Source organism: Drosophila sulfurigaster, unplaced genomic scaffold (genome assembly GCF_023558435.1).
Source record: "Drosophila sulfurigaster albostrigata strain 15112-1811.04 unplaced genomic scaffold, ASM2355843v2 ctg48_pilon, whole genome shotgun sequence".
NCBI lineage: Eukaryota > Metazoa > Arthropoda > Insecta > Diptera > Drosophilidae > Drosophila > Drosophila sulfurigaster.
In genome coordinates, this window is record NW_026909715.1 from 45,962 (window position 1) to 60,000 (window position 14,039).

The following is a 14,039-nucleotide window of genomic DNA, read 5'->3' on the forward strand; positions in this document are numbered from 1 at the left end:
ATACGCAAGTATTCTGTACACATAGATACATATATATCATGTATATTTTAATTTTCGCCTTTAATATGATGCCGTCCTTTTGCTACCAAATAAATATGTATAACTAACACATACTAAATAAATGCATATTTAAAATATGCAAGTATTTTGTACACATAGATATACTATGCATATTCTTAATTTTCGCCACTAATATGATGGCGTCCTTTTGCTACCAAATAAATATATATTACCAACGCATAATAAATAAATGCATATGTAAAATACGCAAGTATTTTGTAAACAAATTTTCGCCACTAATATGATGGCGTCCTTTTGGCTACCAAATAAATATATATTACCAACGCATAATAAATAAATGCATATTTAAAATATGCAAGTATTTTGTACACATAGATATACTATGCATATTCTTAATTTTCGCCACTAATATGATGGCGTCCTTTTGGCTTCCAAATAAATATATATTACCAACGCATAATAAATAAATGCATATTTAAAATATGCAAGTATTTTGTACACATAGATATACTATGCATATTCTTAATTTTCGCCACTAATATGATGGCGTCATTTTGCTACCAAATAAATATATATTACCAACGCATAATAAATAAATGCATATTTAAAATACGCAAGTATTTTGTAAACAAATTTTCGCCACTAATATGATGGCGTCCTTTTGGCTACCAAATAAATATATATTACCAACGCATAATAAATAAATGCATATTTAAAATATGCAAGTATTTTGTAAACAAATTTTCGCCACTAATATGATGACGTCCTTTTGGCTACCAAATAAATATATATTACCAACGCATAATAAATAAATGAATATTTAAAATATGCAAGTATTTTGTACACATAGATATACTATGCATATTTTTAATCTTCGCCACTAATATGATGGCGTCCTTTTGGCTACCAAATAAATATATATAATTAACGCATACTAAATAAATGCATATTTAAAATATACAAGTATATTTTGTACACATTGATATATTATTTATTTGTCATTGTATTAAATAATGTTTTAATATATAACTAGCGCGGCACCAGGTGATCGAAGATCCTCCCAATTTACTATGTTATATGTAACATTGGCATCACATCCATCGTCGTCTATTAAATGAATAATAAACTTTTAATGGTTTAGAAGCCATACAATGCAAATTGCCCCTTATTTATCATTGCAGTCCAGCACGGATACGACCTTAGAGGCGTTCAGGCATAATCCAACGGACGTAGCGTCATACCACTGTTCGCTCGAACAAGTATTGTGCCATTGGTCCGTACCTGCGGTTCCTCTCGTACTACGCAGGAATGCTGTCGCAACAACGTTTTGTCATTAGTAGGGTAAAACTAACCTGTCTCATGACGGTCTAAACCCAGCTCACGTTCCCTTGCATGGGTGAACAATCCAACGCTTGGTGAATTTTGCTTCACAATGATAGGAAGAGCCGACATCGAAGGATCAAAAGCGACGTCGCTATGAACGCTTGGCCGCCACAAGCCAGTTATCCCTATGGTAACTTTTCTGACACCTCTTGTTAAAAACTCTTTAAACCAAAAGGATCGATAGGCCGAGCTTTTGCTGTCCCTGTGTGTACTGAACACCGAGATCAAGTCAGCATTTGCCCTTTTGCTCTATGTGTGGTTTCTGTCCGCACTGAGCTGGCCTTGGGACACCTCCGTTATTATTTGAGAGATGTACCGCCCCAGTCAAACTCCCTACCTGGCAATGTCCTTGAATTGGATCATACCTGAGTAATTGGAGTTATACCAAATTTTTAATTTGAGAATACATAAATGCACTCTCTCATTAATGAATTTGTTTGCGATTATATAACAAACTCGTGATACTTTGATCAAGAAGCTTGCATCAAAACCCAATACCATAAGATATAATAAATATATCCGTATAATGGCTAGGAAATGATACACGTTCCATTTAATCAAGTAAGTAAGGAAACAATAAGAGTAGTGGTATTTCATTGTCGATACTAAACCGAAATTTAATATCTCCCACTTATTCTACACCTCTTATGTCTCCTTACACTGCCAGATTAGAGTCAAGCTCAAAAGGGTCTTCTTTCCCGCTAATTATTCCAAGCCCGTTCCCTTGGCTGTGGTTTCGCTAGATAGTAGATAGGGACAGTAGGAATCTCGTTAATCCATTCATGCGCGTCACTAATTAGATGACGAGGCATTTGGCTATTTTTTTTTGTAGGAAATGAATTTGCCCACACAACAATGCCATATAAGGATGGCACGTCATATGACTGTTTTCCCTTTACTTTGTACACAATAGATGTTGGCCAGTGTAGTTGACTTTCAATGAGGAAAGTAAACCTCGGTGCTAACCCACTCCTTGGCGATATCAGTATGGAACATGAACGTCTTAAAGCCGCAGACTCCGCCATCTACCACCCTGGTACTGATAATATTGCTATCACCAGCGTTAAGGACTCCCAGTGCTCTCAGTCGTTTTACCGACCGATAGCTCCAGATGCCCCTCCAGTTTAGCGTAGCAGAAACGATTTTAATGTCCTCATGTGCCTGATAATCCCGAACCAGAGCCGTTCGTACGTCCTGTCTGTCGTAGATCTCAACCTTACTCTGATGAGCTTGGTCAAGATCAAGTCCGTCAGTCACTACCTGAGCGTCGATCACTATCGTGTGATCTGGTCGGAAACCCACCAGGTCCGGCTTATATATCCTGTTCTCTCCTGCAGACTTGGTTCAGCAATGACAGAGTAGCCTCTCGTCTCAAGTCCCCGCTTGAGATAATTAGCTACACTGTTGTGTCTAGCCACCCGCCTCCCATGCGTACGATGACACTTCTGCAGAATGTGGTTTAGTGATTCGGGAGCATCACATCCTGCACGACACTGCCTCTCCAATTCGTGCCTTCCCTCGTGGTACGAGACCGCGTGGGTAGGGCATTTATCCGCAGTTTGATCCCATTCAAATAAGCTTTTCCAGTTAACAAACGCGTGGGTGCGACAACCCACCCGTGTTGCGGAGCATAGCGCCCTGCTTCACGGAGACCGCTACCATCAACAGAGGAGTGCAACCTATCCGCCCAGTACGAGTCGATCAAAGGCGTGTATCCAGAGCCGCGTCTCCCGATGCCTTGCACCTATCTCGGGCCCTCCGAATTTCCGCACTAAGGAACGAACTGGCTGTCTCGGATTGCTCGAGGTGGGGCCATTTTATGTTCGTTAACCTCTGTATGCGCAGCATTGGGCTGTCCTTCGAACTGAGGGAACACCGAGACCCCCACTTGTGTGGGGGGCATGGAAGAATGCTACTGACACATCCATAGGAAGATCTAACCATTTCCTTACGACCGACCGTACCAGTCTGTCACACTTTCGCAAAACGCCTATTGCCACACTACCAAGGGTTAGCTTGTGATATAGCTGTGGAATGAGGACAGTTCTGAGGGCGAATAACTTCTGCTGTGGCTTCAGGGGACCGCGATATGATATCCAATCTGGGACCAATGTCCTCAGTCGGATTGTAGCGGGCCCTCCCGTCCGCAGTGAACTGGATGCCAAGATACTTCCATTCCTCAGAACGCTTCAAGCTTGGACACTTGCGCGAACCTACACAAAAGCTCCGTGATTCGATCACAGTACACTTCTGCTTCGGTTGCCCCTTGACACTAACAGTAAAACACTTATTAGCGTTTAGGGTCAGCCCAACGGACGCCAAAAAGGAGACCGTGGTATCCAATAATGCCTGAAGGCCCTTCGGTGTAGAAGCAAACAACACCAGATCGTCTGCGAACGCTGCAGCGTTTGTTTTGGCATTTCCGACACTGACACCAATCTCGTCCGGTAGAGACCTGAGCAACCGGTCGATGACCAAGTTGAACATATGTGGAGACAAAGGGTCACCCTGCTTCACACCTCTAGCAGGGACGAATTCCTCTGATCTCCAGCCTTTACCATTGAGACTAGTGCCACCTCCCAAGTACAAGCTACGTACGTAGTCAACAAAACCCGTTGGTGCACCATACGCGGATAGGGTGTCAATTACCGCTGCGTGAGACACAGAGTCAAACGCTTTGCTGACATCAAGTGTCGCGATATAACACGACGCATGACGTCTATGGTGGTCCCTCAGGATTAAGTCAACTATTGTCGCGTTATCGGCGCAACCGTCAGTAGGAAGAAACCCCCGCTGACGCGGATCCCAATCGACTGATGAGGCCAATCGAGATGCCAAGATGGCATTGAGTTGTCTAACTATGACAGAAGGCACCGATATCGGACGGAAGTCTTCTGGTCGGGATGCTCTTACCGTCTTCGGGATGAAAACGGTTCGAGCCATTCGGAAGAGTGTGGGTAGTTTGCCGCACCAGAGAATAAGGTTCATTATGCGAAGCATAACACCACTGGGAATACTCCTGGCAGTTCTTGGAGATATTCCGTCCGGTCCGGGAGAAGAATTCAATGGCACTTGATGCAATTGCAGGTCCCTAGACGTAATAGGTGACCATACCCCCTCAAGCAAGTGTCCCATATGGGGCACGGTGCTATTGCAAGAGGAAAGGCTCTGCTGTGTCATGACTTCTCTCCAGTATGGTTCCATAATCTCTTGGTTTGGCATTACCGACTCGTCGGGTCCTGCTAGCAGGGATCCGATGCATCGACCTTTATGTTTGTCCCAGTTGCGCTGAACCCTAGCGAACTGCTGCCTTCTATTTTGTCTCCTATTGCGAGGCTCAGGAAAGACTCTCGCCGAAACCGGACCTTCGTTTCGATTCGGAAAAATTTCCAGGAGATAGTTAGACAAACACTGGAGAGTTGCTTCTTTGCCCGAAGTCTGCGCTCCATCAACGATAGATTGCAGAACCTCGACTCTCCACGATCGATTACATCCCACAGGGCCGAAGCCCCGCAGTATCCGCATGAGGACGTCGTCCGAATGTATCGATGGTGTGATTGGAACCGACTCTGACATTGAAGAAGAAGACTCAAGCCCACTTATACTAGGGCGGCGCGTAATGGTTTGTGGTTCATTAATTTCGGGGATAAGAGCCGCTTGCCCTCTTAGCTGCTCGATTTTTGCCTTATAATTATCCCTCTGTCGACACTTTTTAATAGCATCGACACTGCGTTCTGGAAAATGCAACGCCAGCTTTTTATTAATGAACCTCTCGCCATTTGCTATGAGCTCAAGTTCCTTCCTCGCCATCATGGCCAATTCTTCCTCACACCACCTGGTTTTCACGTCAACACGCGTACGAAGCTCATCAAGCCTGTCTTTGTGCTGACGCGACATGTGGACACCTAAACCGGTCTTTATTCCAAAATATCGGCCGCATTCCACACATAGATGTCCAACAACTGGATTAGCATCTACGTTCCTTCCCTGATGGGCTCCTACGGATGCCGTAGAAGAATTCACTGAATAACTTTCAGCTATCCGAGGCATGTTATTAGAGTTTGCACCATCAGTTTTTCAGGACCATCGGGGTGGTAACCCAATGGCCCCTTTCGCCGCTCATATTCGCTGCTGCCGAAACTACATCGGTCCAGCACCCGGAGGACACCACGAGGAGGCCACATTTTAGTGGGGCACATGTTGCCTATGAGTCGACTTGATCTGACTAACGAAGGACGGTAGCCCATTTGCCATTGCTGAGAAATGAACCATTATTCCCCTTCTGCAGACCCATTGATCCTCCTTGAATTTCTTCACTTTGACATTCAGAGCACTGGGCAGAAATCACATTGTGTCAACACCCGCTAGGGCCATCACAATGCTTTGTTTTAATTAGACAGTCGGATTCCCCAAGTCCGTGCCAGTTCTGAATTGATTGTTAATTGATAATCGTTATAATTTAAAAGAACTAACTGGTTGCCCAACTAGTATTCTTAAAAATTTTAGCAAGAAAGTTCCACAATTGGCTACGTAACTAAACTATCCGGGGAACAAGAAACTATCATAAATGATAGAAACTCTATTTACCCAGAACGAGCACATAAACCATGTTATTGTTTCCCAATCAAGCCCGACTATCTCAATCTTCAGAGCCAATCCTTATCCCGAAGTTACGGATCTAATTTGCCGACTTCCCTTACCTACATTATTCTATCGACTAGAGACTCTTCACCTTGGAGACCAGCTGCGGATATTGGTACGGCCTGTTGAGAAGTTTGCGTGTCCCCACCATAAATTTTCAAGATCCGAGGAGAAAATATCGACACAACAGTATACGTCATGCTCTTCTAGCCCATCTACCATATCTCTCTGCGAAAGACTTCCATGGTAGTACGGCTATAAAACAGAAAAGAAAACTCTTCCGATATCTCTCGACGGCTTCTTTATGGTGGTTCCTGTTGCCAGGATGAGCACGAGGCCCATATTTAATAACAAACGGATACTCAACAGGTTACGGAATTGGAACCGTATTCCCTTTCGTTCAAAATTATTCAAGTTTTTTAATTATGATAAAATTTAAATTTTAGTTACTTTTTTACTTGAAAATTTTCGGCTTTCGCCTTGAACTTAGGACCGACTAACTCGTGATCAACCACTGTTCACACGAAACCCTTCTCCACTTCAGTCCTCCAAGGTCTCATTCGATTATTTGCTACTACCACCAAGATCTGTACCAATGACGGCTCCATGCAGGCTTACGCCAAACACTTCTAAGCACACCATTGTACCTTCCTACTCACTAAAGTTTCAAAATTTATATTACAAGTAATATAAATCATCTACTTTAGCGGTAATGTATAGGTATACAACTTAAGCGCCATCCATTTTAAGGGCTAGTTGCTTCGGCAGGTGAGTTGTTACACACTCCTTAGCGGATTTCGACTTCCATGATCACCGTCCTGCTGTTTTAAGCAACCAACGCCTTTCATGGTTTCTGAATGAGTTGTTAATTTGGGCACCGTAACATTACGTTTGGTTCATCCCACAGCGCCAGTTCTGCTTACCAAAAGTGGCCCACTGGGCACATTATATCATAACCTTAAACTTCATATCAAGAAAGTTAAGGTTCTTACCCATTTAAAGTTTGAGAATAGGTTAAGATCGTTTCGACCCTAAGGCCTCTAATCATTCGCTTTACCAGATAAGATTATTTTATACAACAGTTAAATGCACCAGCTATCCTGAGGGAAACTTCGGAAGGAACCAGCTACTAGATGGTTCGATTGGTCTTTCGCCCCTATACTCAATTCTGACAATCGATTTGCACGTCAGAACTGTTTCGGTCTTCCATCAGGGTTTCCCTGACTTCAACCTGATCAAGTATAGTTCACCATCTTTCGGGTCACAGCATATATGCTCAAGGTACGTTCCAGTTAGAGGCATAAATAATATAAATATTATTATACATAACTATATAGAACGCCCGGGATTGCGTTAATTAACTATAAATAGTTAAAAAACTAATCCCAATAATAGTCAAGTTAATTACGCTATTAGGTTTATATCCCAATAACTTGCACATATGTTAGACTCCTTGGTCCGTGTTTCAAGACGGGTCCCGAAGGTATCCTGAATCTTTCGCATTGTTAATCATACAAGTGCTTATAATAAACATAAAAATCAATGATAATCATGCCATTATATAATTCCGAAAAATTAACGCACTGTACTCATATAATCTATCAGCACTTTATCAAATTTTTGAAATTTATTTTATGTTAAAATGCAAGCACTCTAATTTAAATAAACTCTTATCAAAATTGTTTGATAAATTCCATACATGCTAATAGATTACAATGTCCTTATATGGAAAAAATGCACACTATCGTTATAATATTGATTAAATATTACAATTCTAATGATGAATTTTCCATAACGGATATTCAGGTTCATCGGGCTTAACCACTAAGCAGTTTCACGTACTATTTAACTCTCTATTCAGAGTTCTTTTCAACTTTCCCTCACGGTACTTGTTTACTATCGGTCTCATGGTTATATTTAGTTTTAGATGGAGTTTACCACCCACTTAGTGCTGCACTATCAAGCAACACGACTCTTTGGAAACATCATCTAATAATCATTAACGTTATACGGGCCTGGCACCCTCTATGGGTAAATGGCCTCATTTAAGAAGGACTTAAATCGTTAATTTCTCATACTAGAATATTGACGTTCCATACACTGCATCTCACATTTGCCATATAGACAAAGTGACTTAGTGCTGAACTGACTTCTTTTCGCTCTCCGCTACTAAGAAAATCCTTGTTAGTTTCTTTTCCTCCCTAATTAATATGCTTAAATTCAGGGGGTAGTCCCATATGAGTTGAGGTTGTTTAATTACACTTATAGACAATTCTCTGCCTATTTTGAAATATACTATCTTTTTTTTGAAGGTCCATAATATTCACAAAATTATTCTTTATATCATTGTAGTATGTGCATATATCGAGGGTACACTGTACCAATAGCTAAGCAGCAACACCGAGTTGTATTGCATAAATAAACAAACTCAAGTGGACGCGAAATACGATCACCTACTTCTGCTGCACTCTAAGACAGCATTCAAGTTATGTCATCATTCCCATGCTGACCACTTACAACATCTGTATATATGTATATGCCCATAAAACTCTCTCCAGAACATAGTATATAAGATATATATATGTAGCTGCTCTTCTACGCAGTGGCATTTCACTATTATGTACTTAGGCTAAGCCAACCGAATTATTTGAATAAAGGAACATTCACAGTTTGACAACAGATCAGCACTGACGTGCTGCAACTATTTTCCTTGGCTACGAATTTAAAACATTTTTATCACATGGCGACCGTGACAAAAGAGCTAAGACTCTTCGGATAGTTTTTTTTTTAAAACAAAACAACCCAAAAATAATGGCGATATAATCAAAAGACAAATAATGATATAAACGTTTATCAATTCAACAATTGTCTTGCTGCAGTGAAATGATGAAAACACACAATACACAAATCATAAGTTAAAAAAAAATGAAACAAACAAAAGTCGGGCAATCCATAAAAACGAAATAACGTAGTCGAGTCAAGTAAAAAAAATAGTTAATAAAACTATGGTGTTCATGTCCGCACACTATAGCAACGAAGGAGTAGCAGATGAGCTACAATAGCGAATGACCACCAGGCCGACGTTTCAACACCCTGCTCCTGTCGAGCAAAGGGACCTGCCAAGACTTAAAGAGGCAATAGAGGCAGATCCAGCCGCGGGACCAAAGCCCTTGACCATAGAAGAATACAAGGCAAGGACAGCAGCGAGGAGCAGCCACCTAAGAAGAAGCGAGGTGGCCGCCGAGTAAAATTGCTCAGCTTAAGAAGACTGAACACCGAGATTCTGAAGACGGCAACCAACGGGGAAGACCGACAGCGCTACAAGGAGCGCCTTGCAGCCATCAACATTCAACTTCGCGGTGCGAAGTAAAGCGGCGAGCTGCTTTTAAAAGCCATAGCCCCAACCGCCCAAACATTATTAATGTTGCCGATGCGATTTCCGCTGCAACAACAAAAACAACAATTACTAACGTAATAGGGCCCATATTCACAACTAACACATTATACTCAGTCTTAAACTTAATATAAGTAGAAAACATCGTAAACTTGCTAATTTGCAATTTATGTAAACTGAGTATAATGAATTCATTCATTAATTAGGAAACGGTATAGAGTTTTAATATAAACAAAACAAAGGAAGATAATAATTGTCAATTATTCAAGATATATCTATGTTTTTATCTAATCTAGATCTATCTATATCGTTAACTAAAATTTTGTTCACAATGGGGCACCAAGTCAAAAGCGGACGGTAACACTGCAAATGTTGTAAATACAGTAGAAGTCGTGGATACAACTCCACACTTAGACGGACTGTACTTGCTACTTTTGATTTTAGTAATAATATCAGCCTTTAACTTAGTACTGAAGATATATCTTCTTCATAAGAGATCGTTGAGAAAGACTTACATGGGTCGAGCCAACGATTTAGACAAAATATAAAAATACTATCGTACGTGACCGTACCTCCTAGTACAGACCATCATAGTACAGACCATACCACAGGGTACAGGTGCGATTACATCGCTAAAATGTACATACATGGAATGGCTAAATCTAGCAAAAGCCATAAACAATATTAGAGATGCTTTTGATAAATCATATAAATGCATCAACAAAAGCGCTCTGATAAAAACTCAGACGCTTATTTATCACATAAGGGTATTGATAACGCAATACAACGCGCTACAAAACCTTATATTAAAGAACAGAGAAAAACTCACTGAAGAACATAAAGCTCAATGCTTAAAAGTTCTTAGTTCATTTGGTAAAGTAGAGGTCATAAAGACAAAAATTATTGGACCACTGACATATAAAGTCAAACATGCGACATCTATACAGGCAATAATTAACATATTGCAGGCAAACGTAAAAGGCGAATCGCCTGACGTTATAAAAGCCAAGTTGATGAATGCCCAACAAAAGGCAAAACCGCGTCCCAGTACGCTACCGACGTAGACAACATGCGTAAGCAGCTTGAAGCAGCTTACATAGACGGCGGATTAGACGCCGATAATGCCGACAAATTCGCGACGAAAGAGTCGATATCGGCAATGATCAAAAACTGTGCCAATGAGTCACTAAAATGATCTTAACAGCAGGTACATTCAGTACATTCAACGATGCAATGGAAAAATATATACATTGCAGTACAGAAATGACCGGCAATGCCAACACCGTCTTATTCTACAATGGGAATAATAGACGAGGTAATTATAATGCCAACTACCGCGGTAGAGGCAGAAATAATTACAACCAGAATGGTAACAACAATAATAACAGAGGTCGCGGAAGCGGCCGTGGCAATAACAGAGGCGGAGGTAACCGAAGGGGTAACCAAAGTCAAAATAATAATCAACATCAAAATGATAATAACAACCGAAATGTGCGTAACGTACAATCGGAAAACTGCCAAACCCCCTTAAGCAATCAGCAGTAAAAGTGTTTAAATTGAACCTAAATCTGAGTATTTTCATTAAAGCAAAAAACTACAAAACAAACACAGTTCTTACATTATTAATAGACACAGGTGCAGACATTTCATTGCTAAAAGACAAAGCAAATGAATATAACAACTTAAATTTCAGTAATATATCAAATATTACAGGTATTGGAGAAGGAACCATACAGTCTATAGGAGCAATCGATCTTGACCTACGCATTCAGGATGTTCTAATACCACATGAATTTCATGTAGTACCTGAGAATTTTCCGGTACCTTGCGATGGCATAATCGGTTTAGATTTCATTAAAAAATACAATTGCATATTAGAATTTCAAAGCAATCAAGACTGGTTCATAATAAGACCCAATAACTTCAATAGACATATAAACATTCCAATTTTACACAACTTAGATTCCAACACATTATTATTGCCAGCTAGATGCGAAGTAATTAGACAAATCAAATTACTCACTAGCGAAAAACGGTTGTAATAGCAAATCAGGAGCTACAACCGGGCATAATAATAGCAAGCACAATTGTCGATAGCGAAAACGCATTGATTCGTATTATAAATACAAATACTAAAGACGCCATAATAGAAGGCGCAAAGATCAAATGCGAATCATTGGAAGACTATGACATTTGTACAACAACATTAGAAAATGATAATAGAACCAAAGAAGTCTTTAAACAGTTGAGATTTCCTAAACAGTTTAATACAGTACTAACTAATTTATGCACCGAATTTAGCGATATATTTGGTTTAGAAACAGAGCCAATATCAGCTAACAATTTTTACAAACAAAAACTCAGATTAGGAGATAAAACACCGGTCTATATAAAAACTATCGTATGGCAGACAGTCAAAAACCAGAAATCGCTAGACAAGTTAAAAAATTAATAGATGATGGAATTGTTGAACCATCAATGTCGGAATATAATAGTCCATTACTTTTGGTTCCAAAGAAACCACTTCCGAATTCAACGGAAAAAGATGGCGATTAGCAGTAGACTATCGTCAAATAAATAAGAAACTATTATCAGACAAATTTCCACTTCCAAGTGTAGAAGATATTCTTGATCAATAAGGAAGAGCAAAATATTTTTCATGTCTCGACCTAATGTCTGGATTCCACCAGATAGAACTAGAAAAAAAGTATAGAGATATAACATCATTTTCAACAGCCAACGGCTCATATCGCTTCACGCGACTACCATACGGACTGAAAGTGGCACCAAACTCTTTCCAACGTATGATGACACTTGCATTCTCTGGTCTTGAACCATCGCAAGCATTTCTATATATGGATGATTTAGTAGTAATAGGTTGTTCAGAAAAACATATGCTCAAAAATTTAACAAATGTATTCGAGCTTTGTAGACAACATAATCTGAAACTACATCCCGGGAAATGTTCTTTCTTTATGAAAGAAGTCACATATTTGGGTCACAAATGTACCGATAAAGGTATACTCCCAGATGACACCAAATATGAAGTTATAGAAAAATATCCTATACCAACAGATGCTGACAGTGCTAGACGTTTCGTAGCCTTCTGTAACTATTACAGACGTTTCATTAAAAATTTTCTAATCACTCACGCCACTTAACGAGGCTTTGTAAAAGAATGTCAAATTCGAATGCAATAGTGCATTCGAATATTTAAAAGGAATTAATGAAACCAACAATATTGCAGTACCCAGATTTCAGCAAAGAATTTTGCATAACAACCGATGCTAGTAAACACGCATGCGGAGCAGTACTTACACAAGACCACAATGGTCAACAACTTCCAGTGGCATACGCTTCAAGAATGTTCACTCAAGGTGAAAGTAATAAGTCCACTACAGAACAAGAATTAGCGGCCATTCATTGGGCCATAAATCATTTTCGACCATACATATATGGCAAGCATTTCATGGTAAAAAGCGATCATAGACCATTGTCATACCTATTCTCTATGAAAAATCCGAGTTCCAAACTCACTCGCATGAGGCTGGACTTAGAAGAGTATGACTTTACAGTAGAATATCTTAAGGGGAAAGATAACCATATTGCGGACGCCTTGTCACGCATAACAATAAAAGAATTGAAAACAATTAACAGAGAAATACTAAAAGTAACAACTAGATCAAAAGCTGCACAGGAAAATTCCTGCAAAAGAAGATACCAAGGTCAAAACAAAAAATATAAATGAGCAAATAATAGAAAAGCCCAAAGTCTATGAAGTTGTCAACAATAATGACACAAAGAAACATGTTCTAATCAAAATAGATAAACATAAGTGTTTATTAAAACGAGGAAAAACAATTGTTTCACGCTTTGATGTTAATGACTTGTATTCTAATGAAACATTTGATCTAAATCAATTCTTTCAAAGGCTTATTTCAAAAGCCGGAATGCATAAAATAACAAAAATGCGAATATCACCAAGTGAACAAATATTCGAATGTGTATCACTAAATGAATTTAAAACAAAGGGCAATCGAGTACTCGAAAAAGTAGAACTAGCTATTCTACAAAAGGTGATAATCATAGAAAAAACGATGAAGCTCAAATTAAAGAAATTTTGACAAAATTCCATGATGATCCTATAGAAGGAGGCCATACGGGTATTGCGCGAACCCTGTCAAAAATCAAAAGATTTTATTATTGGCCACAAATGACTAAGACAATATCAAAGTATGTAAAGACTTGTTTGAAATGCCAACAAGCCAAAACAACAACACATACCAAAACACCATTAACATTGACACCAACGCCAGCAACAGCATTTGATACCGTTTTAATTGATACCATTGGTCCATTACCGAAATCGGAAGACGGAAATGAGTATGCAGTTACAATCATATGCGATCTAACTAAGTTTTAGTCACTATTCCAATACCGAATAAAAGTGCTAATACAGTTGCAAAGGCTATATTCGAATCATTTGTATTGAAGTACGGTCCAATGAAGACGTTCATTACGGATCAAGGTACAGAATACAAAAATTCACTTATTAACGAATTATGCAAATATATGCATATAGAAAATCTGACATCTAGCG

At 39.5% G+C, this 14,039-nt stretch overlaps 1 pseudogene; it reads right to left on the reverse strand.

The window, feature by feature from the left end:
* Nucleotides 1–927: 927 nt before the first annotated feature.
* On the reverse strand, nucleotides 928–8,296 carry LOC133849938 (large subunit ribosomal RNA; annotated as a pseudogene).
* Between the last annotated feature and the right edge of the window lie 5,743 nt (nucleotides 8,297–14,039).